At 46.7% G+C, this 27091-nt stretch overlaps 1 long non-coding RNA gene across 1 annotated transcript; it reads left to right on the forward strand.

Annotated features, from left to right (window-relative positions):
- Positions 1-3022: 3022 nt before the first annotated feature.
- On the forward strand, positions 3023-14151 carry LOC123833360. The gene is made up of 3 exons (XR_006788220.1): positions 3023-3075; positions 3626-3737; positions 13920-14151. It is a non-coding gene; the product is annotated as an uncharacterized LOC123833360 (long non-coding RNA).
- Positions 14152-27091: the final 12940 nt, after the last annotated feature.

Consider the following 27091-nt stretch of genomic DNA (forward strand, 5'->3'; position numbering starts at 1 on the left):
CCCAAGATCACAGAGACAGTGACAGGCAAAGGTAGACTTCAAATTCAAGTCTCTTGGTTATTGGTGTAGTGTCCTTTGTTCCCTGCTATCTTGAAAACAGCCTTCATGCCATCATTCATGCCATGTGACCTTACACAAGTATTTGACCTCTCTGTTCTTTGCTCACCTGTAAAATGCAGGCAGAAACCACAGTTACCTACCTCATGGAGTTATGGTAAGGAATGAATAAATGAGATTTTGCCTGTAAAGTGCTTTCTCAAGTGCCTGGCACATGTACCTGCTTAGTAAATTAGAGATTTAAAAAAATCTTAAATGATACAGTCATTGTCCTTCTGTAGTTTAGAACAACTTAATCTCTCTAGTTGGGGGAATTGGCTCAGGAGGAGGAAGGGACACTACGGGCCAGTGAGAGGGAGCCATACGCGACCAGCTGAGCTGTGGTACCTCCTCGGATGAGTAAAGACAATGATGCTCTAGTCTATTCTGACACTAGGCTGGACCCCAGAGTTGGAGTGATCAAAAATATCAGCTGAAATAGGGACAAACATCTGCTGTTGGTGACAAACCTCACCCAAAGTGTGTCTCGTGCTTCAAGGTGTTAACTAGTGATAGCACGGAGGCGTTCACTAGTGATAGCATGCAGTCGTCATCGTCTTCAAACATGCGCAGAATAGAAAATGCAGTGTTGACATCCCATGTGCCTGCCACTCGGCTCCAACAATTATCAGCATTTTGTCAAAACGAGACTTTAAAAACTATTTCTTTTGTTGGTAACACCTTTAAACATTTTTCTCTATTTGTCTGCTTTACAATGTACGTGAAATTTATGGTATATATGAGTATACAAATACACAATACATCAAGTTGCATAAATCAAAGGTGGGTATATGAGAACCTGCCTCAGTCTCTTGTCTCGCCCTCCCGTATCCCCCTTTGCTCTCTCTGCCGGCGCCCAGGGCCCAGTTACAGAGCAGACTCTTGCACAGGGCGCATACTGACTCGAGTTCCCCGCCTCCCCCCCAGGCCTTTGCACATTTCTTTTTTGCTTCCCAGCTCAGCTCCGGGTCCACTCTCTTAGGAAATCCTTTCCTTCCTTCCAGTCCAGGTCTGGTTTCCCAAATGTGATTTCATTCTCACGGAATTTCATTCTTTCCCTTCATTGCACTGGTCTCCATCTGTACTGTGTAACTATAGGCTACTTTGAGTGGGAACTAATGTCTGTCTCTTTCTGTAGACTGAAATCTGCAAGAAGGCTACCTTCCCAGTGTCTAATGCAGTGCCCAGCACTTAGTAGGCATTCAACAGGTTGTGGACTAAATGCAGGCTGTATTCTAGTGCAAGGTTAAAACAGCGCAAGGGCGAGAGGTGATCCCTGTAACCCAGTGGTAGATGAGTCATCATTGCATGAAAAGTTCGACAGTGAAAGAGATAAGGAAGAACGCAAGGCAATAATCTGGGTTCACAGACAGTGCGTGGTTAATTGCCAAACAAGCCCAGTGGATGTCAAATGCATCAAGTTCAAAAAGAGAACAGCCTCCATGGGGTGGGGGTCGGGGGTGGGCTGGCTTCAGTTGGTATTATCTTTTGAAATATAAAAGCCACATGTGAACTAACACATATTGACAGCCTGGAAGCTGAATTCCTTGTTTGTGATACTGAAAGTGTAATTTAATTTTGGTTTACAAGAGTCTCCAATTCGACCCTGAAGTCATAACAATAATGTCATCTTCCTGGATCGTTCCAGCGTTGAGCGAGTCTGCCCTTTTCTCAGGCTCTGCATCCCGACGGCCTTGAAGATGGAGCTGTGGTTTATTAGCAACAGCCTCTCTCCTTAGGTCTTGCAACAGTCCGTCCCAGCTTGAATTTTGTCTGGGCCGTCACGTGATGTTTTCCATGGGTTTCTAATAAAGGGGTTTGTTTTTATACGATCTGGTAAATAGAGAACTCTTGCTTTTAATTTAGAAGACTGTAGACTAATTTTTGAAGCTCAGTTTGACATTCACATGATCTGAGCTTGTTTTTGCCCAAGAGAAGCTCTGTTTGCATCTGTTTTAGTTTCAGCACACACTTGCTAATTTGTTTTGCTGGTTTCTTGTCTCCTGCTTTTAGAGTATGAGCTGTATGAGAGCAAGAGCCTTACCTGTCCCATCCTCATTGTAACCTCGGTAACTAGGACAGGGCCCGGCACAGAGCAGGTGCTCAGTAAATGTCTGTTGAATGAGTGACTGTAGGATAGAGTTTTTCAGGAGAGTGGACTTCGTGGTTGAGTTTGAAAACACACAGGCCAAAATTGCTCAAGCTTGTGAGTAGTCTGAGGGGACAGGCCAATTTTTCCCATCTCCTTATATCCTATGACATTGCCTGGTACCATGTATTTGTTACAGTAGATTGCTGAGAGGATATCAACTCACTGGCACCAAAGAGAATTTTGGGTAGTCGGTCGACCATGATAGTGGAGCTAGTGAAGATAGTGGGGCAGGTGGTAGAGGACTGGCTTTAAAATGAGTGGAATTCGAGTGAAGTCCCAGTCTCCCTTCTCACTCACTGCACAACCTTGAGTGAATCACTGGATTTCTCAGCCTCAGTTTACTCATCTGTAAAATGGGGATATTAACATCAGTCTCCCTTGTCCCATGACCGTTGCAAGGCATTCTGTCTGGGAAGGGCTCTATAAACAGTGAAATGCCTAGAGATATGAGCTGTGGTGGCCTGTGGCCAAGGCAATTAGGAAATTCTGGAGATTCGCATAGGGCTGTTGGCAGTGCCCTTGGCCTTCAGAACACTGGCTCGGAGGCTGGACCCGCTGGGTCCAGATTTCCAGGTCTTTGCCCCCAGAAGCTCCTGGTGTCATCGCCGTTTTTTCCTTCTGCTCTCTCCCCTGTGGCTTCTCCCCACTCCCCCACCTGCTGCCTCCCTCTGTGCTGGCTCACCCAGCTGCCGGGGTTGCCAGATGAAATGTAACTTGATAGCACGAGTTATCTGGGGTGACGGTCCAAACTCATCTCTGCATCTCCTCAGGGGAGGACGGAAAACAGGGACCAGGGCGCAAGAGGCCACGGAGGACACTCTAGCCAGGTTCTATCTCCTCCTTTATGAAACGTGCCCTGTGGTTTCCTAAAGAAATGTCCCCAACCCAGCCCAGTCCTCCTGCAGGAGGAGCAAGGAAGGAGCCTCCTATGGGATGTGATTCAGGGGAATCGGAAGGCCCCGCCCCGATCTCTCGTACTGGCCTGAAATTCTGCCATTACCTTCACTTTTTGTTTCTGAGCCAGCACACTCCCATGGAAGATCGTAACTAACCATTTGCACCTGAGCTGCGATCAGGGTCCTCGCAGACACTGAAGGTCCCGGGGAGCTGACATGGAGTCTCCAGGGCTGAGGGGGCGTGGTGGGGCCGGGAAAGTCTAGACGGGGAGCCTGTGGAAGCAGTGCGGGCACTTCTGCAATGAACTGACAGTCCCCTAGCCATGCAGAGTGTGCCTGGCCTTTCAAATGCTAAGGCTCAAGGGACCAGTTAATTTATTAATTATTACGATTAAAGTTAATGGAAGTATGGTTACATTTACTTAAACTTGAAGGCGCTCTCTATTTTGTCAAAATTAAGAGAGTGCTGTTGACTTTTCAGGTTTTCAGGGTAACTGTGTGCAGCCGGTGTAGGAGGCACTTCCGTCCTGATTTCAGGAGCCTCAGACAGAAAATGCCCAACTCCCCGGCACAGGCCCGAACCCCCGTTCCAGGTAAGGCTTCCATTCACTTCACACAGCTGACCGCAAGGCGATCGGGTTTCCAGCTCTCCTGGAAATATCTGAATTATAGATTAAGCATCCTGACTGCAACGGTCTAAGGTGTTCCATATTGAAATATATACCGTTGATCTAAAAAGACACACCGTGTCCCATACACGACACTAAAAGAGTGTAATAATTAATCATGCCCAATGGCTCTGGAACCAGCCCATCTGGGTTCAGATAGTTGCTAATCGGTGTAGTTCCTACCACATGGGGCTGCTGTGAGAATAAAGGGGTTAGTGTTCGTGCAGCGAGTTGAGCAGCGCCAGGCACGATGCTGGTGCATAGCAAGTGGGGTTGTTGCATTGTTGTGTTATTACTGCGATTTCCCATCTAGTCTGCATGCAACTATGACCCTTTGGGCTTATGCTTCTCTCACACTGTACTGGCCTTGAGACCAAACTCAGCACTTTACTGGATCCCTCCTTCAAATCCAATCAAACCCCAAAAGTTTTGGTGACAAATGCTGACTTTTCAGAGGACTTCTTAGGGAAATCTAAATAATAATATTGCACACCACATAGCAAAACTTAAAAAAAATTTCCCTTGTAAGCATCTCCGTTCTTTCTCCAAAGTTCATTTTTCAACACAAGCATCCTACCCAAATATTCTCCCACCCCTTTTGGTAGTTTCTCCTGCTACCCAAAGACATCTTCTTTGAGGTTCACCCTCCTTGGAAGACAGGGAAACTAGAGGACAAAGCATCTTTCCCTTATCACCTTTAGAGTGTTAAAGGACAGAAAGTGCTGTTTCTTACTTATGGCAAAGAGTAAGGGTGACTGCTCCATTCCCACAGCTCCTGGAAGACCCCAGCCTACAGGACTCATTCAGGTTATGTCCCGCGGACAGGGGTGTGCTGGAGCCGATTCACACTAGCTCACAAGTGCCAGTTGTGCACATCTCTTCCCAGCTCCGCTTTTGGTGATGTCACATTGGTAACTTGAAATAGGCTGTGGTGGAAATCTTTACACCTCGGAAATGGGCAAGCGCAACACACCAGGGCTTCTTCCTGAGAGTGGGTTGTGAAACATTTTCCAGCACACCACTGCCGCAGCCCCTGGCTCCACACCTCTCTCTGGCTCTCCTGCATGACCTCAGGGGTGCCCTTGCTGGGCCTTCTGCCTCCCCAATTCCTGCTATTCTGCCACTGAGTCTAGGTGGCTAAGGAGAACTGTTCTCCATTCAGTAAGCTCTACCCCAGGCCAGCTGTCTTCCTTCTCCTTATGTATTTATTTTTTAGTCTAAACTCCCAGCGTGACAGCTGGCAGAGGTCTCATTAATGCTGAGACAGAGTGTGGACGACTTGGTCACAGGAGTGGGCTGGTCGGTGACGGCGGCCCATTATGTGACTGGAGGAGTGGGATGCTGCGGGCCGTGGTTTCCGCGTCAGCTCTCACCGCGGTCCCAGGTCAGTGGTTGCCCACTGTAGCTGCACGTTCGAATCACCTGAGGAGTGAAAAACCCCCAGTGCCCAAGTACCACCCAAACCAATGAAATCAGATGGACCCGAGTATCATCTTGCCTCTTTTTAAAAAAATGATTTTATTTATTTATTTTTAGAGAAGGGAAGGGAGGGAGAAAGAGAGAAAGAGACACATCCATGTGAGAGAAAAACAGCAATCAGTTGCCTCTTATACACACCTGAACTACAGACCAAACCCGCAACCCAGGCATGTACCCTGACCGGGAATCGAACCTGCAACTTTTTGCTTTGTGGGATGATACCCAACCACTGAACCGCACTAGTCAGGGCTCCTCTTCCCTCTTAAGCTGTAGCTAAGGCGGACTTGAACTCCCCTCCCTCCACCTGTGAAGGGCGCAGGATCCTCCCTGGTGACGGGTAATTTTCTATTTCTGTTCATGGCGATGTCCCTTCTGTTCTGAAGCCCTGACTCTGATGTAACGGTTGGTTTGGGAATCCTCTTCTCATCCCACGGGTGCCTCTCTGTTTCATGACGTCATCCAAATGTCACCCCCTCAGGGAAGCCTTCCTTGCTCCCCTAGGCTAGGTCAGGCCTTCCTGACACATACATTTTTAAATCACTCTGAATTTTTTTCATAGCAGTTAAACCAATTTGTGATTACATATTTAGTTTTGTGTTATTGGATTAACTGGATTGTATGCTCTATGAGGGCAGAAATTTTGTCTATTTTTTTCTGTCACTTAGACCAAGCGCTTAGACTCTCATGCTTGGCACATAGTAGGTGCTCCCTGGGTAACTGCTGGCTGTTGAAGAGGTCCCAATGGGAAGGAAAATGACTAGGCCTTAGAGAGGGGCTGCAGCCAGGAAGGAGAAAGCCAACCCAGATGTCTTAATCTAGTATCTCTGGCTCCTTCTTTCTCTGAAGACCCGCCTTCTGTGCTACCCAATCTACTTAGTAGGTAAGAGAGGGTCATCATGCAGCAGCTTAGTTTACATCACCTCCACTCAGGAGACCAGCTTAGACTTGAGCTAGACTCTCTTAGCCCCGATTTCTGGGTGAGAGAAGGTGATTGGCTCCAGTTGGCTCAGGCGCCCAATCCCGGTTCAGTCAGCACTGGTGAGGGGACAAGGCATGAGGGATGCCAGTAAGTGGTATACCCCCAGAGATGTTTCCCACAGCCAATACAGAGAATCGCCGTCAAAAATAAAAGGTAACCTACAAATGGTGATGAAGAACTGGGAAAATGAGAGTGAAAAGACAGGCGGGCACAGGTAGCTGAGCAAAAGCAAGGAATCCCCATGAGTAAATAGGGGAATAGGTTGTTAGCTTGTCTCCCTGGACCAGATTTTTAGGTCTAATCCCCAGGGCCTGGAAAGGACGAACATTCCCAAGGCCGATTTCCTGGCTACCTTTGGACCTCTCATGCCAGTGGAGAGGAGAAATCAGATGGATGGGTGCCCAGTCTGCAGAGAGGAGCTGGCTGGCTCAGAGAGCATTGGCATTATCCAGATCTCATCTGACATGGAGTTGTTGACAACGAAGGAGGGTAGACATTCCTAAAAGAGAGAATGCGAGCCGTAAGAGGCCTCGGGCCCTCAGGGTGAGTCTACTGTGGAGTAAACGTCCTAGGCAGCGAGCTTCCCTACCACACCATGCGCTCGGGGAGGGCAGGGCTCTGGTCCTGTTCGTGACTCTGTAAATGACAACTTAGCGAGTGCCTCTCTGAGTCCACGGGACAGAACAGAATATGACATAGTCTCCACCATCGTGGAACGTAGTTGGTGGGAGAGACTAAAGTACAATACTGTCATCATAGAACAGTGTGGTGGGTGAATGCCCTCAGCCGTGTCAGGCCACAGGGGGCACATCGATGGGGCACCAACTTGTGAGTGTCAGAGCAGGCTTCCTGGAGGAGGTGATATCTAAGTTGGGACACAATGAATAGGACTCAGACAGGTGAACGAGGGTCATGGTGGGAGAGAGGAGCAGGATTGATTTCAGGCAGATGAACGGTACTTACAAAAGCCTGCAGGTGAAAAGAACCCGATGTCATTCAGGAATGACAAGGCATTTGCATGCCGCCTTTCGAGCTGCAGACACACACAGAGAGAGCCAAGGTGTGAGAAGACAGCCTTCTTGGTGAGGGGAGGTGTGGTCTTCAGCCAAGGCTGTGTTCTCCACCAGATTTCATTGCCTCCCTGGGTCCCAGTTTCTTTATCTTTTTATCAAACGGGGAAACTAGACAGATGTCCTTTGATTTGTTTTTCCACCTCCTGCCCGAGAACTCAGCATAGGCTGGGCAGAGACAACCCGGATGTCAGAAGGGAGGTAACGGGTAGAGCGAACTGCAAGGGGTGCCATGTGCAGGCCAGGCTGCCAGACGCAAGTCCCAGGGACCAGGGTAAATGAAGGAAGTGGAGTATGTCCTGGCTCCTCCTGGACTGGCATGAGCTCTCCAGTACCCCGTGGTCTCCTTCACAGCCCACCACCACTCCTGTGTTCCATCTGCTCTCCGTGGCTGGGGCTCCACAGTCAACTCTCTGGCTTCAGTTTCCACCCCGATGCCCTGGACCATCCCTCTCTCATTTTCCCTATGACTTGACTCTGGGAACGTTTCCAATCCCTCTGAATCACAATGGCTGCCTACATTTGTTGAGTAACTTACATTTGTTGTGTCTGGTGCTGGACTAAGATTTTCCGTACTTTATCTCCCCGAGTCCTTATGAAATACCCTGGGAAGTAGGTTCTGCCCACAGTTCTCCACATGGCTGGCTGTTTCTATGATTCATGGATCAGCCCAGTTGTTTCTTCTTTTAATGTTTTACTGCCCCTGCCCCCCGCATCACTTTCTGTTTTATTTTCTTTATGGCATTTATTGTGGAAATTCTCCTACATAGTTCTCTATTGCTTGTCTCTCCTCCCTTGGATGTAAGCTCCCCAAGAGCATGACCGGGTCGCCCCTCCCGTCCTCTAGCACGAGAAGAGTGCCTGGCATCTATTGCTGCGAGATGATACAGAAAATAGATATTGGTCTCTGCCCCCAGCTCCTGGCACAGAGCTCCTGCAACCCTTGTAAATTCCTGAGTGATAAGAGCGCTAGGAACATCTTTTGTTCTCATGAGGTGACTCTTGGTGGCCTCCTGTGTGGGGCTTGGTCGCCAGAAAGACCAAGCCATGATTAGGGGCTTGGAATATTTCAGCTCTGCCCCCCATCCTGCAGAGAGGAGACAGAGGCTGGAAATGGAATTAATAGGCAACCTTGCCTTTGTGAGGAAGATTCATGGAATGCCAATAGCACTGGGAGAATGACCCCCCAACCCCATAGGGGTACAAGCTCCCGTGCTGGGGCCCTCTGACCGGACCCTACGTGTCTCTTCATCTGGCTGTTCATCAGTAGCCTTTATCGCATGCTTAGTCCAAAGGCAACGTCAGCCATTGTTTTCCTGTGTTCCATGAACTGTTCTACCAAATAATCAGATCCAAGGGGGGTGTCATGGGGGCCTCTCATCTGTAGCCAAGCCAGACTGAAGCTGTGGGTAACTTGGGACCCGCTGCTTGCGATCGGTGTCCAAAGTGTGGGGGTGGGCTGCCTTGTGGGACTGAGCCCTCAGCTACGGAATTTGGTGCTAGCCCTCAGAACTGAGTTACACTGTGGGACACACAGCTGACCCCACAGACACCCTTCCTCCTGCTACACGACCGTCCTCATGGTGGTGTGACCTTGTCCTGCCCGATTTCTCTTACTGGGTGCCCGTGGGCTTGGTTACTTTTCTGCTCTAGCACGTCACCGAGTTGGTGCTGAGCCTGTGTTTCTTAACACGGAACACGATCTCCCAGAACTGTACCTCTCAGCTCTGCCCGCCTCCCCTCCGTGGAAATATTCCCTGGCACGACTGAGCGTTTTTTCCAGGGGCCTGGAAACTATGCGGGGGCCAACACACAGCTATGTCTCCACAAACTAACTCTGCAGAGGGCTTCACATTTGCCATCACTTTGGGCGCCCCCTCCCTAGATATCGTGGTGCTGAGGACAAACAAGAGGACTGAGATTTGAGTCCTTGAAACACATTCTGCAGGGAAGAAAAGGTAAGAGAATCCGGAGCTCATTTCTCTGGGTCATTTTCAAAAGAAAATGTAAAAATAAAAACATCTTATGTTACTAAGAAACCATCTAAGGACGCAAGTACATCAGAATCACATATAGAACTGGGTAAGAAAGGCAACAGCAAAACATGGATTTCCATCCCGGTGCTGGGAAGAAACAGAGGAGAAGGGATGTGTCTGGTTCTGTCGTTTCTCAGAGCCTGTATTTGTGGCATATAAATAAAGAAGGGATTGGGAGATGAGAGATGGGAACGAGGAAAGAGTTTAGGCTTCCAAGAGATACCGAAATGAGATTTATGGATTCATGACTGCAGCCACCCCAGCCCCACTGGGTCCAGCGCTCCAACTTCAGAGGACTGACAAGCAAAGCTCAACATTTTTTGAGCGCCTCCCCTGACGTGTTTTCTTCTTTATCTTATAACCCATAAGTCACTGTCCTCTGCAAAAAGCCAGTCTCAATACATGCTTTAAAAGGAGCCATTCTTGAAATATACTTCTATGTTTAAGATCCACCTCCACCTCCGCCCCTCCGAAACATGAAATCCCTTAAATAAGAGACGATAAAATGCCAAGGATTCAGAAATAGAGCCTCCCACGCTACTCCCCCTCCCCCTGATTTTCTGGCTCAGAGAAATTTCTCTAAAAAACAAAAATCTCAGGAGGCTATATTGCTTGAAACCAAAATGAGCCACTCGGTTATCTTAACCGGAATCCTGCCCTAGACGGCGTCACTCGCCAGTCGAGGCTGTGGCTGCTTGGCTGGGGCAGAAGCTGTGAGCTGCAGGCAGCCATGAAAGGGTTCTTCAGAGCCACGGAAGGGAACAGAGTACATGCCAGGAGATCAGATAGATGCGGGAGGCACCCTAAGGCGACGTGATTTCCCAGGGAACTTCTCTGAGCCTTTTGCATGCTCATGGACATACTCTCTTTGAATGAGGTGCAGGAAGAACAGGAAGTTGTCTGTTCTTTTTATCTTGGCATGTGCCTGGGAGAGCATGCAGCCACAGGATCAACTTGTGTGCCTTCCCAAGGTTTATTGGAGAAAGTTATCTGCTTCTTGTGCTGTGTGTGTATGTGTATATATATAAACATATATAATATATTTATTCATATATCTATATATGAATAAACAAAACATAGAACAGAAGGCAAAATCACATGAATCTTTAAGGCGAAACACAACTTCACAGAAATAATGTACTTGTGGGGGGGGGTGTTCGGGGCTTTGCCTCCCTCAGAGGGCGCTTGCTTCCATAGGTTTGTCCCCCTCGGCTGTTCGAGGTCATTGGCACGTTTCAGAAGCATTAAGACAATCGACAACGTTGGTGTCTCCGGGAAGAAGTGTCGATCAGAAGGGGAGCCATTCATCAGTGTGGGCCCGAGGGGAGAGAGGCGACAGTGCCCAGCCAAGGTCCTGTCCAGGGCCAGCATTTCCTAGAGTGAGGGGGGAGACTCAGGCTATCCCAGGGCAAAGCCAGCGGATACTTAAATCTTTTTCTTTTTTTCAAAACAAACTGCCTTTGCTCTGACTTCCTGCTCTGCCACAACCTTTCATTATAATCTGGTTCTCCATGCTGCTTCCTGCCGTGAGAGCATCTGGCTTTCTTGGCAGTTACGTTTATCGCTGTAGTCAATCAGTGATTCTCAGCTTGGGCCAGTTCTGGCAACTTCCCTCCTGGAGACATGTGGCAAGACGTGGAGACATTTTTGGTTGTCACAGCTGGTGGTGGCATCTGGTGAGCAGAGGCCAGGTGCTGCTGAAGCATCTCATATTGTCCCACCATACACAGCAAAGAATTGTCTATCCCAAAATGTCCGTGGTACTAAGGCATAAATGACAAATTGATATTTCTCCATTGTTCTCTTGCAAGTTTAGGTGGTTTGAATTTGCTGCAGAGAGACTAAGCCACTCTGAGTTATGATATACCGAATTTTTCAGGTGGTAAGATGCACTGGACCATAAGACGCACCTAGGTTTTAGAGGAGGGAAATAGGAAAAAATTTTTGAAGCAAAAAATGTGGTAAAATATTTGATAACACAAATAACATAGACCACCGCCCCCTGCCCCCACAGTGAGCCAGGTAAGCTACATTCAGACTATAAGACGTACCCCCCTTTTTCTCCCCAATTTAGGGGGGAAAGTGCATCTTATAGTCCAAAAAATACAGTAATCAAGTGTCTTCTTAGCCTGTCAGGCTGAAGACCAACACCTGGACTTGGACAAACTCATTAATTAGTGCTCTTTCTTCACTTAAAAATTCTTTCACTCTGACTAGTGTGGGTCAGTTGGTTGGGCATCATCGCTCAAAGCAAAAGGTCACCAGTTCGATTCCTGGTCAGGCACACACCTGGGTCGCAGGTTTGGTGTCTGCTCAGAGTGCATACAAGAGGCAATCGATCGATGTTTTTCTTTCTGCCTCCCTTCCCTTCTCTCTAAAAATAAATAAAGAAAAAATTAAATAAAATTCCTTTGACTTTCTATTCTCATGACAATATTTTTCTTTCACTTAGAAATGTAATAAGTTGAATATGAATACATGTTGTACAATTTTAGGTAACAAAAAAATAGTTAACCACCCTATCGTACATCGGCATTCATACACGGATTTTTAAAGACACAAATAAGATTACATTCTGTGCTATTGTGATACTTGCATTCTTCACATACCATTATATCCATGACAAAGAGATCTTTCTCATTTTTTAAAATTGTTGTACTTGATATGCCCTAGTACAGACACATTGGAGTTGATTTAACCACTTCTTTATTGATGGGTATTTGGGTTGTTGACAAGTTTCTGCTATAAATATCTCTGTGAGCATTTTGTCTACATACCCTTGTGCAAGGATATGCTTGTCCATATATCCTTGTGGAGTTGTGGGTTGAAGGTTTGCCTTTGAACTTCTTATAAATGCTTCAAGTTGCCCTACCCAGAAGTTCAGCCAGTCTGTACTCCAGCCTGCAGTGACTGAGGTGCCATTTTCCTTATATCCTCAACAACACAGGGTTTTCTCAGTCTTTAGAAACTTTGCCAATCTGATGAGGAAGAAATGGAAGCACCAGATTGCTGTTTCGGCGGCTAGTAGGGAGGTGTTTTCATGTGCTTCCTGTTTCAGAAGCATCTTCATGAGAAGGAATAGGACTCGCTTGTTAGCCCGGACTTCCAGGGATCTGTGCTCTAGGAAGATGAAACACACCCTCTAGTTCCCTGGCTCCTGAGATAACCCGGCTCCAGCGCAGCAGAGGCTGGGAAGGATTTCTCTTCGTATCTGGACCCCTGGGCTCTGCTTTGGCTTTGATCTGGCTGGAGCAGGATGATGAATAGTGACAATTGAGTGGGGCATCTTTTGGGTCCCAAACTCTGGACAAGTGAAGTGACCTCCAGTTCTCTGCCCTCCAGAACACCAGTTCCCCGCCCAAGGAAGAGCTCACACCTGGGATTTGGTTCTTTTTTCCGCATTGTCTTGAATAAGTGCCCTTTAGTTTTGCCTCTTATTGTATTTATGTTGTGATTATAGTTAAGGCGTTTATATTTGTCTCCTTCATCTTAATTAGAGTCCCATGGATTTATTCATCCCTGCATCTCAAAGTCAAGTGCCATGTCTTCCGGTACTTGCAGTTACCCCATAAATGTCAGTAGACAGGGTTTCTCTCTCCACCTGTAACAGAAGGATCTTCGACTAGAAGTTCTCTGAGTCACTTTTTAAAAAATCATACAGATCTTCAGGTTCGATTCCCAGCCAGGGTACATGCCTGGGTTGCAAGCCATAACCCCCAGCAACCACACATTGATGTCTCTCTCTCTATCTCTATCTCCCTCCCTTCCCTCTCTAAAAATAAATAAATAAAATCTTTAAAAAATCATACAGATCTTAAGGGACAGACAGCATTAGCTGTATGAAAATACATACCTAAATGAGTTTTACAAATACCCTTAAAGAGAAAATAGCTCAAAGAATGGATGTATATGTGCATATATGCATATATTCATGTCTATGCATGTTTCCATGTAGACATGTATATACACACACACCTGTATGCACATAGATAGACAGACATATTTTTGGTACACACATTTTTACAATTTGTTCTTTTATTTTTCTACCGAATACTACGTATTCCTGACTTAAGGTTTCAGATATTAGAGTAGGTGTATATAAAATCAAATAGCTTTCTGCTCTCCCCTGACCCCACCACCCCGTTTCCAGAGGGGCCCCCTGTCCTCCCTTCTGATATTAGTTTGAATAGATCAATGTTATGCTTACAACCATGAATCTAAATGTCATTGCACTTTCATTTTTTTGATTTGTCAATTGGACAGTATCTTTTGGCATCTCACCATGATAGCTGAGATTTCGCGCAGTTACATAACCTACTACAATAGGTCCTCAAACAACATTTTGTTCAATACTATTTCATTATAACATCGATGAGATGCCTTAGTAACTTGACTCATGTTCACATCACTTAGCCTGTGGTAAAGTTGGTTTTGTTGTATGGCATTTTGCTTTAAGTCTCAAAGCCTCTCAACAGCCTTCCATGAGGACTCACCGTCTCTGTCCTATTCTCTTTTCTTTCCTTCCTCATTCTTGTTTGTTCAGTCATTTCCTGATGATCGCTACCTTCACCACAGCCAGAAGCAGGATGACAGACTTCAGAAGCAGACCAGGCGAATTCCTGGTAGGCCAGCTCAATAGATGAAAATGTCAGTGGAGTCCCATTCCCCAACCATGGGAAGCGCAAGAGGACTGACTGGTTTCTGTTTGATTTGCTTTTCTTTTCTCTGGAAAATCATCTCATCCAAAATATCTGCTTCATCAGACTATTGCCAACAAACCAAGTTCCAGCATTTAGATATGCATGCTAAGAAACTGAAGCAAATGAAGCAAGCTTCATTAAAATAATTTCCCTTTATTAAAATAGTATCCTTTACTTGTCCATCTGCCCAGCTCCCAGTGATGATGCCATGTTGCTTCCTGTAGGTGGGCTTTTTAAGGTTTAAATGCATTGTAAGGGAGGGGAATTTAGAACTTGAAAAGATTTCTTTAAAAACTCAACACAATAATCAAGGATCGCATTGTAAAATGAGACAGATACTCAAGTTGGAAAAAATAAAAACGAAATGGTTAGATACATGAAGGTATAAGGTTTTAGAGCAATTATTTCTGAGTCATGAAACAGAATCTCAAAGTGCTGAGAACAAGGTGGCATTTGTTGGGGGATGGTAAGAACCACCTCTCCTTTGGAGACGCAGCTGGGCTGTGGGCTAGAATCATACATGTAGCAAGGGAGTGCACAGGGGACTCTGACAGAGATGACCTGGGTTCGAGCCCAGCTCTTCCATGATTAGCTGTGTGATTTGGGGCAGGTTACTCAGCCTCTTTGTACCTCAGTTTCTTAGTGGGTTCTTGTGCATATTTAAAAGAAATAATGAGTTTATCACAGCACTAACAACATAATGTGTTATTGTTTTTATGCATGTCGTTATTGTTCTCAATACTCTTGAGGCAACTAACACCAATAGTCTATTTCCTGTACAATCCAGAGCAAGCTGAAGCAGACCCGAGGTTCAGCTGAACTTGGCTATAAAATAGTTTAGTGACAAGGGTATTTAAATTACTTATGTGGGCTTTGTTCTACCATCTATTGTGTTCTGGCAGGAAGAAACTGAGATTCATAAAAAGGCTGCACTATTTATTGAGTAATGAGCAACTCTGTGTTCAGTTAGAAAATGTATTAACTCAGTGACAGGATGCAGTTACCTGTTTCCCTGTGTTAGATGTGTAAGGGGCTGGAGCTGTTCACAGATACACCTGTAGCACTTCTGAGTTCAGACAGAGAGTCTAGATGGCATGAATGAGTCTTGGTGAGTCCTGGGTGATCATTTCAAACTTCTCAAGTGGTGGATGATCTCAACATATCTCACACATCCTATTCACTGAATATGAATTATTTTGATTTATCCTGTGGGGACTAAATGAAGAAATGGATGATGGGGTGAATAAACAAAATGGAGAACATGGATTTTGAGGAGAAGACAACTTCCATGTTTGGTTTTATACATGACGAGCTCAGGATGGCCCAAGTGAAGCTGTCTAAAGGCTGGTAGATGCAGGTTCATTCATTGATTCAACAGATATTTATTTTTCACCAGTTACGTTCCGTGGAGCTTACATTCCAGGGGAGCTCAGGTCAGGACCACAGGTGAGCGGAAGGGCTGGTGTCGGGTTTTGCGGTTCATCCATATGAGGGTGATAATTGGAGGCTTGGGCACAGATTGGACAACCTGGAAGGGTGTAGACTGGAAGAGAAGAGGGCATTGGGCAGAACATGGGACACACAAGGAGAGAGGGGGAAGAGACAGCAAAGGAATGTGAGAATGAGCCACCCTCTCCCCTCTGTGGCCTCTTTAGTCCAGAAAGCTGTGGCTGAGACCCGCTTGGAGTGTGTTAAAGGAGAGGCATGCAAGGGCCCCTGGGTTTCTAGACAATAGCTGGTGTGGGACGAGCTCTTCCAAGTCGCTGTGGTCCTCTCTGATGGATTTCAGCATCATCCTGCTCCTACTCTCCCTCCTCCCTCCTTCCTTCTTTCCCCCACATTGTACCTCGCAGAAATGGTCTCCTGTGTCTCCTGCAGCAGATGCTCTGCTCTGTAGCAGCACGTCATCTATCACCAGTAAAAAATGCCCTGCTTCCTGCCTCTGGGACACCAGCATCACAACATGGCAAGTAGCTGGGGAGGTCCAGACGGAAGATGGCAAAACTGGTGGAATGTAAAAACTGTCTTCATAACATCCCATTTTGGATTCCCTCCTGGCTGCATTCATATCATTTTATCTCTCTCCATACCCCCACAGTACTTGGCGTACCAGTTCTGGAACTACTGGTATTTATTGCTGTGCCGAGGAGGCCCATTGCACAAGTCCTCCTGAAAGAGGACATTGTCCCGATCCCTCTGGCATCTCTGCCCTGGGGAGCTGCAGGCAGAGGAGTAGGCCCAGCTTCCCCTTCCTCTCTGCTACCACTCAGACTCCCGGCATCTTAAAACTGGAAAGGAGTTTGGGGGCTGTGTTACTCAGGGTTCTCCAGAGAAACAGAACCAACAGGATGTACACACACAGGTACTTCACACACTGGTAGGCACACACATACTTCATATACATTTTTTTTAAGGAATTGGCTCTTGCGATTATGAAAACTTGGTGAGTCAAAAACCTGCAGGGTGGGCCAGCAGGCTGGACACCCAGGGGAGACGTGCAGTTCCAGTCCAAAAGCAGTTTTGATGGGAATTTCCTCTGGCTCAGGGGAGGTCGGTTTTTGTTCTATTCAAGCCTTTAACTGATTCAGCGAGGCCCACCCACATGAAGAAGGGCAATCTGCTTTACTCAGAGTCCCCAGAATCAGTGTTAATCTCATCCAGAAACACCCTCACGGAAACATTCAGAGTCGTGTTTGACCACATACCCAGGCGCTGTGGTGCAGCCAGGCTGACACATAAAATTCGCTGTCATGGGAATCATCGAATCCAACCCACTCACTCGACAGATAGGGAAATGGGAGTCCAGGGGGGCTCAGTGGTGCAGCAGTTCGGTGTGTGGGGGTGCGGGCGGAGGTGCAGTCCTTTGGGGTGTCTCCCTGCTGGGGCTGGCTTCACATACCCACATTCACATGTGTTTTATTTCCTTGAATGTGTCCGTGAACTGTGGTGGTCCAATGAACACGTTCTTCCTAGTTACTCACCCCTGGTCTGGGTGGGGGCGGGCATGTCTACCGCAGAGAAGGTCAAATCCAGCCAAGTGAGATCTGCCTGTTCCTTTCCAAACTCACAAAGGGAAATGAAGAGCTAAGGGCAATTATTTTGGGAGACCCATTCGTCAAGCCTATTTTACAAGAAAGAGAAAGTTTTCTTTTTTAAACTAAAAAAAAAAAAAGAATAGATGGGTCCCAGGTGTTTTCCACATTTTCGAAACGTGCCTAATAATTTCTCTGTCACTGATGTCGCTACCCTGTCATCTCTGCTCGTGTTACCGTCTCCTTACATTCGGAAGGCCTCCCCAGGGGCCCTGCTTCTCTTCTTTGCTCTCTAATTGCCCGCCTGAAAATCCCCACCTATAATCCCCAAATCCCCGGCCCACGCACGGTGCATGACATTCTGTGGCTGTCTGACTACTTCAGATACCAAGGCTTGCTTGGGCTCAGTGAGGTTAGCTGATTGTTCTGGCGGAACGGATCCACCAGCCCTTCAGCCATTTGGCCCTTATATTTCACTGAGTCCGAGGCTCTGCAAGGTGCTGTGGGGCCCTCACTGGGTCAGAAGAGATACTTGCTCCCAGAAATTCACAGTGCAATGAAGAAAACAGCTCATATGCAAGAGACTGTAATAGCTCAAACGGGCTTGCTGGGAATGTGCTCTGTGTGTGTTAGAGTATGTGTGAGTATGAGCGTATATGAGTGTGTGTGTATACGTGGGTGTGATGGGGGAAGTGAATCGGGAAGAGAAGAGGAAGCAGTACGGGGGTGGGGGAGGGGAGCGATGTGGCTTCAGAACCTGGTTCAGGGGCCATGGGACACTCAGGGTCCTGCCTGGTGGTGAGACAAGAGAATTCTGTGTGGATGCGATATTCAGAGTCAGGCAGGCAGCACATTGGCCAGTCTGGGGGAGATTTAAAAGATACTAATGCTTGAGCCCTGCCTAAAGAGTCTCATTGACTTGGGCCAAGCTGTGGAGAGGTGATAGACCAGTATCTTTTCAGACGGCCCCTTTGTGATTCTAATGATGACCTGGACGGAGAATTGGACAAATGCACGCTTTTCCAGTCCCTCCTCCCCTGTCCCTCCTCCCCCGTTTTGAGCTCAAGCTGCAAATCTTTCAACAGACTTCTCGGTGCTGGGTCTCCTTGTTCTCTCTTCCGTGTGACTGAGAGGTCGGATGACCATGTACATGCGTGCTAGGAGAGGCCACCACCTGTTGCTGTAAATCTGGGGTAGTTTCATCATCTCTTTGCCCCACGTATTTTCAGTATCTTGTAACTACATCTGGATGGACGATTTGTGGTTTTCTGCTCCGCGACGACTTGTGCGGTCGCAAGGGGATGGGTTACTGTGGAGCTGACGGGTGCTTCGCCCCGAGTATAGGCTGGGTGAGTTTATTTACAGGAAACGATGGTGATGACCTTTGATTGTTATTGACCAGAGCAGGTTTTCACATGTCTCATCTTTCCTTAATTTGTTGTTAGAGAAAGACTTCCAAATAAGTCACTCCTTGTGAAGAGCGAGCAAGTTCTAAGTGAACCACTTCAGGAACGTTCCCCCTGCATGGGCGCGTTAGTGAGGTCTGAGGCTATGGTCAGAAGTCTCCCCAAAGTAATTAGAAATATGCAAAACCTGGGAGATAAGGGCTCTGTCGATGTAGGTGACAATGCATTAAGGCTGTGGTTCTCAATCTTGGCTGCACACTAGAAGCTTTTAGGGAGCTTAAAAATGGAAATCAAAGAGAACGAGAAATCAGCACTGCAAGGCTACACTTCGGAACAATTGAACAAGAGACGCTGGAACATGAGACCCGACCTCAGTGTTTTTTAAAGCTCCTCAGATGATTCCAATGTGCAGTCAAGGTTAAGTGAAAGGATAAAAGAGGCTTAATAAATAAGAAAGTGCCCCAATAAGTTGCAAGGGAGAAAGAAGAGTAAGAAGTCGAGGTTAAGGAATAGTCATATACAACAGCTTTGGAATGCAAAATAGTCAAACCCAGCCAGTTCCAAGAACTCAGCTTAGCCTGAAGAAATGATGGCCAATCTCCAAACATCCTTGCAATCCCCAGTTCACAAGCCATGTGCATCACGAGGCCCAGGGTACATGTGAGGGCCGAGAATGAGAGCATCACCCCGCGTCTCCTGAGCCCCTTGGCCCAGGGAGGAAGGGAGAAAGGACTTTCAGGTCAATTTGATTCTGTGTGTGTCCAGTCATCCGAAAGGATCAGTGACAAGAGGGTTAGGAAAGTGCCGAGGGTGGGGTGGGGAGCGTGTGGTCACTCTTCAGGGGTCGGGCTGAGAGGGCCCTGATCCTGCATTTGTGGTTCTTCATGGGGAACAGACATAGCGACACAGACTAGCCAGAGCCCATCATCCGAGGTTTTCTGTGAACAGGTGTGGTCCAACTGGGCCGGATGTAGGCACTTGGCTGGGAACACTTTTATAAACCCATTTTATTTTGTGATAATTTCACACTTGCAAAAGAGTTACAATCATAGTACAAAAACTAGATTCACTAGTTGTTAACTTGTGACCACATTTGCTTTATCACTCCCTCTCTCTCCCTCCCTCTCTCTAGATGTACACGTGTTTTTTTGAACTGTTGAGGTTCAGAAAACCCTTAACCTCTAAACACTCCACTGTGTATTTCCTGTGGACAGGGTCATTCCCTCACACAACTCTTGAACTGTGGAAATAAACAAAGACCCACCAAATGAGGAGAGCCAAGGCTATATACTGATCTTGCTACAGCAAAGGAGTTAGCAACCAGCACTTGACATCTGGCAGAGACTCAAAGTCAGGCAGAGGAGTGGGGAACCTTTATAGAGGAAGGAATGGAGGACTTCGGTGAGCCCTGATTGGAGGATATTTGACAGGAGGAAGCTGGAGGCAGGCTAACTAGAAGTGGGGGATCCATGTGATTGGTTAGGGTTCTTGTTTGACTTTTTCTGGTAGGTCCTAAGATGGAAGCAGGGACAAAAATCAGGGAAGCTGTCAGTTACTAATCAAGTTCTGGCTATTTTGGGGCCAATTTTTACAGAAGTTACTGTTTAACTCCCTGGATTGTCATTAAGACAGCAAGCTGGCTTCCTACAAGTCTGACTGGTGGCAGGCTGGCTGCCTAGCCTGGTTTATTGCAGATCATAGGTGGTTTTTCTGGGGAGGTCGTGGGCCTAAGTTCCATTTTTATATATGGACTGGCCATTGTCCCTGTGTATATTCAGTCTCACAGCATAGTGATCAAGTTCAGGTTTAACTTTGGGGGTAAAACACTGTTCTCTAACAAACATACTCTCCCTATTCAAATTCTGCCAGTTGCCTCAATCATGTCCTTCATGGCAATTCTCCCCACTCCAACCTCCACTCCCAACCAGGTCCAAAATGAAATGGAGGATTGTGCATTGCATTTAGAGGTCATGCCTCTTTAATGTCCTTTAATCTGGAACAGTTCCTCAGCCTTTTTTTTTCCTTTCACAACTCTGACGTTTTGTTTGTAGCCACAGCCTCTCCAGGCCTTGCTTCTTGAGTCTTGTCCTAGAATCTCCAGGAACCGTTTGCATGTATGCAGCTCACAGCTCAGGTAACGAGATCGTCAACCCTTCAGCGAGGACACAGACAGTCACGTCTCCATGCTGCGCGGAGGAGAATTTGTAAACAGCGTGGTACCCACGGTCATGTTCTCTAGCAGCTAATCCTTTGCAAGGCCAACAGTTTGTGCAACATGTTTTGGTTCCATTTGTGGAAATATGTTGTCTTTCCTTAGCTCAGCTTCCCTCTGCATTTTACATACATACACACTGTTTTTCCCTCCCATTTCTTATCTCTCCTCTCTGCCTCCTCCTGACGCCAGCTTCCTGTCTCTGCAAAGATGCCAGAAACGTTTTCCAGTCCCTGAATGGAGAGGGTTAGGGCACAGTTTCTGCAGGATGGGGTACAGCAGCAGCCATCTGTCCTGGGACAGTTGAACTTGGCCCGTGTTCTTTAAGAACACAGGAACCCAGAGAAGGTTTTGTCTGGGGCCTGAGCAGCTTTGGGGCAGGCCGGCCACTCTGAAAACATTCCCTCCATAGGTGATTCAGCTGCTGTCAAAGAGTAATTTCTGAGCCTGTCAACAGCCTGGACTGTAGTAAATCTCTGTATCTTCATCCCTCTTAATGCACCTGAGCAATAACAAGTTTTTATTTATAGGGGGTGGACTAAAATAAGCTTGCTCTGTGCAGGGGTTTGGTGTCCAACTGTCCAGCTTAAATCCTGTCCTCGCTCTCTAACCACGTGTTGCTGGACAAACTGCTCCACCTCAGGTTCTTCAGCAGTGAAATGGGGCAATATTAGCTGTTTTATAGGCTCAGTGCGAGGATTAAATGTTATGATACATAATGGCATCGTGCACAGTGGTTGGCAAGTTAATAAGCCCACACTGAAAATTAATCATTACATTGCTTAAGTGGAAATTCAACACTTGTTTGCTAAAACTCATTTTCGTGACCATTGTGAAAAGAGCGTGGGTTTTGGTGTCACCCATGTGTGGCTTTGAATCCTGGCTGTGCCCATCATGGCTGGGCGATCACTTCTCTGACCTCAAGGCCCCTTTTCTGTAGAATGGGTTTGATAATCTTGCTCCGCCTCTCTCTCTCTTTGCAAATGTATCTTGTCCAATGTGGATTCTTCATAAAGGCAATAGCCACTTATTTTCTTCCTCTCTCCCCCTCCCCCTTCCTGGCTCCACACCAGGTGAGTCTCACTTCTCAAACAGGGAAGAGAGCAGCTCCACTTTGACCCACATCAGGGCAGTGACGGGAGTAGGATTCCTTAGGGTCGTCATTATTAGAGTTATTTAAAATGGAATAAGCATCCGCACAGATCTAAAAATCTCTCACCAGGACAGACTTCCTTTGCAGTTGTTCTTTAGGTTCGGCCAAGAAAAGCAGGTGAACTAGGAAAAATTAGCATTTAGTGCGTAGTCCGTACTTTCCTTTCCTTTTGATACCTGCAGAATTAGGTGCAGAGTCTTCTGCTTTCTGCTGGTCCCTCAGGCTTCCCACCAGACTCCTCTCTTCCCCTAGGAAACCTCCACCTTCCAGATCTTCCCCTGCTCATCACCCTGCTTGACTTGCCCACCCTCTGTGGCCTCCTTCAGGGCCTGTGGGGAAATGGGCAGGCTAAGCTTGTAGGCTCATTGGAGCTAAGGGGTAATGGGTAAGAGTTGACTAATATGTCTTTTCAGGGAATTTATTTCTGTTTTAAGCAAAGGACTTCAATCTTGGAATGCTAGACATTTTAGGATAAAGAGGATTTCCAAGGTGTTTCCTCCTCATTTTGCTGTTTAAGTGAAGCCCTACCAGTTTGCAGCGGACCCTGGGCTAGCAGCCAGGTCTTCTGGTTTCCGGTGCAGATTTCTTCCTGTGAAAATGCAGTCACCCTGGGGGTCTGGGGTCCCAGGGGAGGCAAGCCGGGAAGATAGCTTTGGTCCGAAGGACTGATGCAGAGCCCCCTTCTCCTCCGTAAGGGCCCTGGGCTGAGGGCTGTCATGTACCCTGAATGTCAGCCACCTTCCCAGCTGTGCCAGTAATGGCTTGGGAAGATGAGTTTCAGATTTCCATTTTTTTTTTAATTCAACTTTGGGGTGGTTTTATTTCCCAGATTTTTTAAAAAATACCTTTTGTTCATTTGCCCAGGGAGGAATAAATGGATCCTGAGTTACAGGAAAGGCAATTTGTATTCCAAGTCCGGGCACACTCAGTAATGCCCACATTAAGAATGTACTCTCCTTTCCTTAATACCTGAGCTCTTCTCAAGGGACCCAAGCGAGTGCTGGGGATTGGCTGGGCCTCTATGAATGCCTGGAAAGAAGGGGCTTCATACCCTCTCACTGGAATTTTACCTACTAGTTGCCCCGAAAGATTGTTTTCATGAGGTCCCCGTGAATGGCAAGACTGGAACATGAAAGATAACAATAAAATCATCACCTATTAGTGCTATGGAAAGAATGAATCATCAGCCTGGAGAGGGGCCAGAGAGAATGGAAACTGGGAAGGGTGTGTTTAGATGGAGGGGGTGGGTTGGCGGAAGAAAGAGGGAAGAAAAAAGAGAGAGAATGCTTTTGGAGCTTTCAGGCACTTGCTGCGTAAGCCACTTCTAGGCGGGGCACAACCGAGGCACAGGAGGGCAACATGAAGGAAGGCAGAGGGTAAAGGAAGGAGAGGGGTATTACTGAAAACAGAGCGGGGAGAAGGTTGTTGAAATACGTTTCACCTGCTCTCCAAGCCTGCTGGCCCCGTCAAGTTTGTCAGGTCCTCTGTGCCCTGGCTGGTGTGGCTCAGCGGGTTGGGCACCGACTGTTCGATTCCCAGTCAAGGTGCGCACCTGAGTTGCGGGCCAGATCCCCAAAGGCAACCAATGGATATTTCTCTCCCTCTTTCTTCCTCCCATCCCCTCTCTCTAAAAAAAAGATAAATAAAATCTTTTTAAAAAAGTCCTCTTTGAGCCCTATCAAATATCCGCTTATAGAGTATTTGCCCCTTTGGACTGGCTGGGGGAAGAGGTGACTATTCTTCCAATTTCACTTCCAGAGATGTTTTTCCGTCTTTTTTTCTTGTTCCCAAATAAACCTTCAAGCAGGAGAGAACACACAGACCTTGACCCGACTCACGTCTAACTAAAGCCGGACTGTGGGAGTCCAGTGTCTGTAAATCAGCTTTCCCATCAGAACTCCTCGAAGAAAGCCTCCCCCCCAGGCGGTCACCTCTGCCAGGGGTCACGCACACGGAGCAGCCCTTGCAAAGTCTGTCTGCAGATAAGGGCCGTCCCCAGCCGGCCTGTCCTACGGCGAGAATCCTGTTGTCTGTGATGGAATCCAGAAGAATCCCCAGGGCGGCCGATGAGATGTGCCTGTTGGAGGGGAAAAAAATGTATATAACAAGGATTAAAACACATTTCACACTGTAGTTTAAAAAGGTCTCTAATCTTGAGATCTAGATATTTCAGGATGCTAAACTTAGGAAGATGGTTAAGTGTTCAAGTTCATTTTAGAGGGAACTGCAGGCTAATGAGGATTCAAGCACCCCCGTCCCCCTCACTGGTTTTTTTTTTATTGTTATTGACATGAGCTTTTCTTAACCTTAAGGTCCAACCAGACTTTAGGCTACACATAGCTGACACTGGATTGTCAGGGCTTCGCGTCCAGGGCAGTTTGGGGACACAGGGTGAGGGTAGGTCCAAGTGTATGTGTGTGCTGGTTCTCCACGTTGTGCCTCCAAGTCACAGTTTTAGTCTATGAAATCACAATCACCTGGGATGCCTGCTCAAAATGTTTGGTTAAAACATTCCTAGGCTCTCCTCAATCTGACTGGACCAGAAATTTGGGGGAAGGGTGGAAGCCTAAAACTTTACCTTTTATACAGTTTCTCCATGTGATTTCTAATGCACACCCGTGGTCGCTTTACAGAGACTTAGCTCCTAAAATTTCCAATATCTTTTTACCTCCAACCTAAATTTTAAATGCTGAAGAAAGACTGTGATTGGCTTCATGTTTTAACTCTCTGTTGCAAATGACAAATTGGCTTCGAAGTTGGCGACTTAAACAATTTTGTTTTATCTCCTGATGGTCAGGAATATCTCCGGTCAGGAATTGGGGCGGGCTCAGCTGGGTAACTCACACAGCATCAGCCGGTGCTGCTGATGTGGGGGTGGAAGGGCCCACGTGACTCTCAGGCTGTTCCTGGGTGTCAGCTGGGGGCTCAGCCAGACCACCAGTGGGGAGTCCTCACTTCCTCTCCACATCGGGGCCCCTCCCGGGCGCTGCGTAGCCTGCTGGGGCACTGCGTAGCCTGCTGGGGCACTGCAGCTGGGTTCCGAAAGGAAATGTTTGGCGGGTTCAGGTCGGAAGTCGCAAAGTTTCTTCTGACTTAGTCTCAGAAGTCAGGCGATGTTATTTCTGTGTATACTGTTGGTCTAGAAAGTCACTAAGGCCAGCCCAGATTTAAGCACAGGGGAAACAGACTTCATCTCTCGCTGTGAGGAGTGGCACATGCTTAGAGGGAGAAAGAAATCAGTGAGTTGCAGACTTCTCATTGTGTCCTCAAACACTGGGAGGGGGCTAGGGAGCTCTGGGGGTCATAAGCTCTGCCCTCAGGACGGAATCACCTCTCCAAGGCCCACCCTCTAATGCCACCACGTGGGAGTTAGGATTTCAACATATGGATTTAAAGGGGCTGGGTGGTGGCACAGACATTCTGACCAACACAGGGTTATAATCCCTTTGTTCTGGGTTATTTTACTTGGCAAAATGAAAGGAGTCTTATTTCCACATTCTTACCTTTTTAGACTTTTCTTCCAACCAAAGAGAACTCTTCTCCAACTTGTCTGTGGTGGAGACTCCAATGACGCTAGAGCTTCTTAGGTAAAAAAATAAAGTAAAGGTCCTCTACTTAACCAATTACTAAGATTAGACCATGAAGCAGGATAAGGGGCAGAGGACTTTTAACTTCGGAGCATGAGTTTGGGATCGTCAAATTAAACCCTGTAGCAGATACTTGTTGTTCTTTAGTTGTTCAGGATTCATTTTTCCTTCTCTTGGTAACAACAATTTATTTACTTCTGGGTAATCACGTTTCTCATGTTAAGTGCTGTCTTGGTTGAATCAAGGTGCCTTGCCCTGCCCTCCCCAAGGTTAGATCTATGACCTAAGCTAGGGCTCTCTAACCCAAGGCCCAAGGGTGGACAGACTGTTGAAACGGACTCATCCCAGTGACGGTGCCCTGCAAGACCTCCTGTTGCATGACGCTCTGGGGACTCTCTGGTCTCTACCCATTTCAAGCCAGATTTCCCAACCTTTCTTTTAATTCTGTGAGCTACCTGGCATGCTTTCAATACCTCTCTTTTGAATTAAAATTAGTCAAATTCTATTGCTTACAACCAAAGACCCTAAATGATGCAACTCTATAGTAATAATAAGAATGTGAAGAAATATCCCAAGAAATATAAATAAAAATATTTATAGACACTAGTTTATAAAATTAATAGAGATTTAAACAGTGATAATATTCATCGTATCAAGGGTTTAGTGAGACAGACACCACATGAAATTTCACTGAGATTGTTAATTGATGTTTCCTTCCTGGAAATTGTGTTTTGTAATATGTGTCTAGAGGACTTAAAAAGTTCACACCTTTTGATCTAGTAACTCTGTTTCTAGGCATTTGTCCCAACAGAAGAACAGGTGAAGATAGATTTATGTAGAAAGTGTTCAGCGTTATTCATAGTAACAAGAAATTGGAAATTTACTTAAATACCTAATATACTAGGAGGATGGTCAAATAAATTATAGGGGTGCTATCATGTCATAGTTGAAAGCATGGGCTCTGAAGCAGGTCAGCCTGGCTTCATGTCCTGTTCTGCATCTAGTCAGCTATATAACCACAGACCAGTTGCTCTGACTCTCACCAAAATATCAACAAAATGATCTTATCTGATTGTGGGAGCCAGTGTCCCATGGTACCCGCCCCCACTGATACCCGCTTTCTGATATTCATGTGCTTGTGTAGTTCCCTCCCACACTGGAGAGCCTGTTCTAGGTAACCAGTAGAATATTGTGAAAGTGATGGGATGCGACTTCTGAGTCTAGGTATAAAACATATTTGGGCTTCCATATCGCTCTTTTTTGGATTACTTGCTCTGGGGTTGCCATGTTCATAGGGCACACAAGTAGCCCTATGGGAATGTCCGTGTGACAGGGAACTGAGTGAGCATCTTGGAAGTGGATCCTTCAGCCTCAGGCAAACCTTCAGGTAAAACATGTTGAGTAACTGGCTACATCTTGACTGTAACCTCGTGAGTGACGGTTAGCAAGAACCACTCAACTGAGCCACGCTCATATCTCTGACCCGGAGAAACTGTGTGAAATAATAACTGTTTATTGTTATTTCAGGCCACCGGGTTTTGGAGTAATTTGTTATGTGGCAGTAGATAGCAGGCCATTTAACTTCTCTGTGCTTCAGTTTATTCATTTGTTAAATTGGGACAATA

The sequence above is a fragment of the Phyllostomus hastatus genome, unplaced genomic scaffold, assembly GCF_019186645.2.
Source record: "Phyllostomus hastatus isolate PE091 unplaced genomic scaffold, TTU_PhHast_1.1 phas_scaffold_21, whole genome shotgun sequence".
Classification (NCBI taxonomy): domain Eukaryota; kingdom Metazoa; phylum Chordata; class Mammalia; order Chiroptera; family Phyllostomidae; genus Phyllostomus; species Phyllostomus hastatus.